The sequence below is a fragment of the Gouania willdenowi genome, chromosome 4 (genome assembly GCF_900634775.1).
Source record: "Gouania willdenowi chromosome 4, fGouWil2.1, whole genome shotgun sequence".
NCBI lineage: Eukaryota > Metazoa > Chordata > Actinopteri > Blenniiformes > Gobiesocidae > Gouania > Gouania willdenowi.
Window position 1 is genome coordinate 27,300,787 of NC_041047.1, and position 6,172 is coordinate 27,306,958.

A 6,172-nucleotide genomic window follows, 5' to 3' on the forward strand; every position below is an offset into this window, starting at 1 on the left:
ACAGCCTCACAGATGAATGAATAGAACATTATCTCCACAAAGAAAGGAAAAAGATTAAAATTACCCTTTGAAAGTTTGTTTTCATCTCCACTGTAAACATTCTCTTATTGACATTTTTGAAAAAGTTTTGTGCTTTGCATTGTGGGATGTGGAGTCTCGTATACGGATGCATAGAAGTGGTTTGACTTCATTCTTACTGGGATTTCTTGTGTTTCCCCCTCAGAAACACTACCAAAGAGACTTTCCAACATAATTCTGGAGTTTTCATGGACTGAAAGTTGTGGTAAATCAATGTTAGATGTTTATTTTGAAGATTACACAGAAGGATTTTCCAAAAAAAACACAAGCAATTGTGGTAAAAATGAAGTAAAAACACTTCTATGCATCTGTTTACAGGACTCCACCTTCCACAATGAAATGTGCAAAACTTTAATGAAAATGTCAATATGAGAGTGTTTACAGTGGAGGCTATGACAACTTTCATATTTCAAACTTTTTCCTTTCTTTTTGGATTAAATGATGATTGATTCATTGATCTATGAGGCATACATATGATTTTATCTAATAAAAGAATTATCGCTAATAGCAGCTTGAATTGTAGGGGAATATTGCTGTCTTTGAAGGTGAAACCTTCAAACATAAAATCATGTAGAACTAGGGATGTAACGATTAATCGTAAGGCAGTTAAAAATCGATTCATAGGCATCACGGTTGATATCGATTTTCTGAAAATTGAATCGCAGTACTTTTTTTGACCAGCAGTGTAGGCGGCGGGCGGAGTCTGCTAATACTTTCTTTCTGGCCGCCTTATACTCTTTAATATGTTAATAAATGATTCATTGCCCCTTAAGCACCAAAAGTATATCTGTAATATTACTTGAATATCTGTAAAAGTCACGTTTTTCTATTAGCTCTGTCTGCTAGCATAGCATCTCTTCTTCACTGCAAGATATCTGCATGCCAACCGACCACTGTGTTACCAGCGCCCTCTGCTGGTTCAAACAAATATGACGTAAATCAGTGTAATCACTGTTTTTTTTTTTTTTAAAGTCCAATTGTTAAGGCACAAAATACATTTTCAGTTGCACTTTTAAAAAGAAAAAGAACTATTATGCAGTTTTGCATTGTTTATTATAGAACCAGAATTTAAATTAATAGGCTTCATTTTCATTTGTATTATTCCTTTATTTATTTCATTCAAGATTTATTTTTAGTTAAATTGCATTGTTTTGAATAGTTTATCAAAGAATTCTTTTGACAATGAAAAATAAAAGGAAAATAATACAGTATTTTCTAGTTTTTTTCCCCAAAAAAATATTTGTCTACAGTCCCATTTTGTAAAATAAATCGTGAGAGAATCGTATCGTGAACCCAGTATCGTGAATCGAATCGTATCGGGAGTTGAGTGAATCGTTACATCCCTATGTAGAACTATAAAATCCTTTTTAAGGTCTCTTATTCAACCTCAAATATCTTTGTAGTCTTTATGGCTTCTATGTAGTCGTCACAGCACAACTGCTCTGTTATGAAACGACGCAGATAAAGAGAAACAAAAAGGCTGATCAATGTAAGCTCGTTGGCATTTATTTCCTGCTGACTCATCAAACTGAGTGGCATTGCTTCTTCTAAAATGATTAACACCAGTTCAAAGGAATGTGCACAGTCCTGTTTCCATTGTCACTGCATCAGTCATATAACTCCTCCAGATTTTTTGTAACTCCTCACGCCAATTACGCATGTTTAGTTTACCATTAACACGCCCGATAAATGAACAGGCCTTGCTGTCAGGAACTTGAATTATCATTAACACCATGAGTGAAACGTCAATGGAGAGGGGTGGCGTGTGAAGTGCATTCCATAATTTAATGAGGTTAATAAGAGAGCCGATATAAAAGCCATGGAGAGGGATGGAGTTGGAGTATCCACTGAGAGACTCTTCTCCTCGTTATACGTCTGATGAGGTCTGATAAAGTCACACCGTCAATCCAATCCGTGCGGCCAGCGGCTGAGCTGCAATTTATCAAGATTTGCTGAAGGCTAAACAAGAAAATATCCTGTCACACAGCTATCACGTGTCATATTAAACCCATACACAAAGTATGCCTTAGTGTCATGACTCATTAAAATGACCATTTTGTTATCTGCCTGACTCACGTTCAGGCACAAGCCAACAAATGTACAATGAATTTATGAAGAATTGCACAAGTCTGACTAATAATTTAGTTCCCTAACTCAAATGGAAGTATGCGCAGGGGCGTCGGACAGGGGGGGTAAAGGGTACTGAGTACCCAGGGCACAAGGCAGTGGGGGGCCTCAGAAGTCTGATTTATATATATGTACAAAGATGCATTTTAAACATTTTTAGATTATTTATATTGGAATGAAAAGGGCCCTGTGTGAAAATAAGCTGGTTGTTATGCACAGTTTTGCACTAAACACAGTTCTTCACGCTGGGCTCTACCATCGCCTTTAAAACAGTGCAAATGGTACGACCCACATGTACTGCACGCTGCAGCAGGTCGTCTGAACTGTGGATGTGCAGTGGAGCCGATACACAGCAGCATGTCTTTCCTCAAGAAAGGAAAACCAGGCCAAAAAGTCAAAAAAAAAAAAAAAAAAAAAAAAAAACGGGAGAGAATGAGAAATGAGAGAAAGCAACTGCTGACTCACTTCTTCATCTTTCTTAGGCAATATATTATTTTGTTAGAAATTAACTACGTGCACTCTCACGCTTTTAAATGCTGGAATAATCCTTTTTGCACGTCAAATCATGCATGTAAATAAAGCTTAAATAGGTAGAGTGTCCCCATGATTATAATCATTCTATATTTACCTTTTATTAACCTTTGTACACGTTTGCTTTGTCCGTGTGTTAGTTTTACCCCCCCTCCCCCCAAAAAACATAAAATAAAAATAAGAAAAATTACCAGCCACCCCTTAAATTGTAGCAAAAGTATATAATATTCAATAAACCACTAAAATATAGTGGAACAGATTTATAAAATACAAGCAATGGATATGGAGGCATTAGGTTATTGCAATTTTTCTTTTCTTTTTTTTTTACCTTGGGGTCAGCCAGGAATTAAAATGGGGTTTATACATCTAGTAATTGGTAAAAAAAAAAAAAAAAATAGGTAAAAACGGATTAAAATTCTATTTTTAAAATTTTTTGAATAATTATTTTTTATCAAATATATGTATCCTTTGCTTTAACTTTCTCAAATATAATTCTAGTTCAAAGAAAACGCAGTATAAAAATACACTTGTCACTTTGTCACTAATCCTGGCTACTCTGTATTTGTAACACACTTTAATAAACATGAACAAAAACTATTTTTAGAAGAAAAAAAATATGTCTCTGGGGTCGCCGGACATTTGTGATATTAAAATGGGGTCACGACCCGAAAAAGGTAGGGAACTTCTGGGTTATTGTGAAGAAAAAAGAAAGCTTTTATAAGAACACTAGTGTAGTTTCTGGGCAAAAACAAAAAAGTGTACATAATAAAACTTACAGAAGGGGCCCAACAAGATGGTTTGTACCCAGGGCCCAAAATGTGGTGCTACACCCCTGGGTATGCGTACCCAATACCCATGGCCGTTTATAGAGACTTTTTTTTAAAGAGTAATTAAACCCTTAGGTGGGCATACACTGTGCAATTTTTTTCCGGAAATGCAACTTACAAAGTAGAAGAAGAAGAACTCTGAAGCGTTGCCATTAAAACAGAAGAAGAAGAAAAAGAAAAACCCGGAAGTGGATAGACACTCGAATCTCAGCAAAAAGAGCTTTAAACAATGAAAAGGTGGGGACTTGGTTGTGAGGTGTTAAAGGTGCAGTCTGCAACTCTTATAAAAGTAACTTTTTGTCATATTTGCTAAAGCTGTCACTATGTAAGGACAGCTTTACATAAAACTAGTAGATTGTGTGGGGAAAAAAACAGGAAACAGGTTCACTGAGTCACACTAGAACTCTGTGGTGCATGTGTTTGTTCTTGTGCGCGCAGCAGCCTCCATGTGAGCTGCTGTAAGTGACACTGTGTTGTTGTTGCTGCTGCTGCTAGATTGGTGTGCGCACATTGAGAGAGAGAAGCGCTGCAGTAATATGCTTTTAACAGAGCATGTTAAATTACTGTGATGTTGCTGTCGGACTAATGTTAGCTTGTTAGCTCCTCTGAGGGAGGGACTTTGGAAGGTTTGGAGGCAGGGTAAGAAAGCAGCGGGGAGGGAAAGATCTGAGAGTTGCGGACTGCACCTTTAATCGCTTCTAATGACACCATGTATACTACACGATACACGATTTAGCCGAGACTTGACCCCGATTTAAAAATCAGCTCAAAATGGGCCAAAAATCGCAGTATATGTCCACCTAATCTAATCTAATCAAAGAGCGGACGTGACGACAATAGCACGACAAGCGTAATCTTTTTCCCTAAACGGAGAGTTGGAAGCACAGCACAAACATGCTTCCCGAATATTAATGGTTTTAAAGCCTCTTCTAGCTGTGCTTTCAATGACATATCCAGGTCTTTTAAAACAGAGCAGAGTGCAGGACTGCTTGGTGCAGGAGATATGACGTTCCCTCTGTACGGCTCCGATTGGCTCGGTTTCTTTCGAAACAAGGAAATGAGCAGAAGCTGCGGCATTACCAGAAAATGTAAGGAAGTGGGTGTGGATTATCACCAGGCTATCACAAACCACCATTCTCAGCCAATAGCTAAATTGGTTTGCAATAGGTGTTTTTCAACCCATAGAGGGCTGTCACTCCTAAATTTTTACAACAAAATAAGCAAAATTTAAATATTTTGATTAAAATGATAAGAGTTGGACTAGGAGCAATCAACAACAATACTTCACACCCACTTACATTTGGAAAAAAGTGGTTTTGTTACTCTTTAGGGACACTTGGCCCAAAAAAGAGGCAATAAAGATGTGATAATGAAAACAGTAAGAAAAACCCCTTCAATTTATGAGACATTCACTTTGATTCCCAGTCTATTTTAAAGACTTGTCACAATGCTGTTTTTTTACAATCTATATTATGTTTTTTTTTATTGGAGGGGGATCGTGTACCCTTTTTTTCCTTCTCTCCAATGGTTGACTCAGTGGATAAGAATCACCCTGAGGAGCGATGTGGAGGACAGCTCAGAGATGACTCTCATGTCGTGTATCATGTTTTTCTCTCCCAGGGACAGACAGTACTGTCTTTTCATTGGAGTACACCACAGATAGATGGGAACTTGTTACCACAGGCCCTGAACACCCTCAACCACCAGCGAGTGGCTCTCCAGCGAGGACTCTCACTGGCTACTCTTCAGCCCTTATCAGCACACTGCACTTCATGGCTTCTGAGTATCACAGTGAATAGCTTTCAGCACACGAATAACATGTGAGACGAGGCGAATTTCAACAAAATAAAGTGGTTTCTGTTTTTCATGATGTACCGGAGTGACTTTTTCAATGTGAGGGGAGTTAAAATTCATGAAACGGGAATATCGTCTGCATTGTCGGTGTCAAACCTCCCACTGAACGCGATGAACCCAGATTAAAGCAGCGTTGGTTTTTGACGTGACCGTTTGATCATGTTTGTCTGAAGTGTTACTCACATGTCTGTGGGCCCTGAGGCTAAATGATGAGTGCCAGTGTGTCTGAAAGAGGGATGAGAAGGTTTTGATGAAAGGAGGATTTGAGAACAGATCGCAAGATGTTAAAGAGGTGTTGACAATTATTTTAGGACTGTCTCTTTTAAGAGTCTTCAAATCCTGATGAAGCACGTTTAAGCAGACATTAATGAAGGGAGCACTCTGAGGCAGTCTCACCGTGCAAACTGACACAAACAGGTAGTTTCTCTGCAAACACTGGAACTCCCAACAGTATTTAAACCTGTGTTCAAGCCTCCAGAGTTTGACACTCAAAACAAAGAAGTTGAAGACTAGAGGAGTGACAATCAAGCTCTCATGCAACCAAACTAGAAGATTCTGAATATAGGTGGTTCTATGATGGTATGACTACATGGGTGAAGCATTCCTACACTAAAAATGTGCACACCCAAAAGGACAAATGGTACAAACGTTAGGAAACTACAGTTTTCTTTCACCAGTGGCTGTTATTTCGTAAGTGACACATGATGGTTTGCAAATTATGGTTTTGTTACAAAGTTTGTGCAGTTTACGTGATT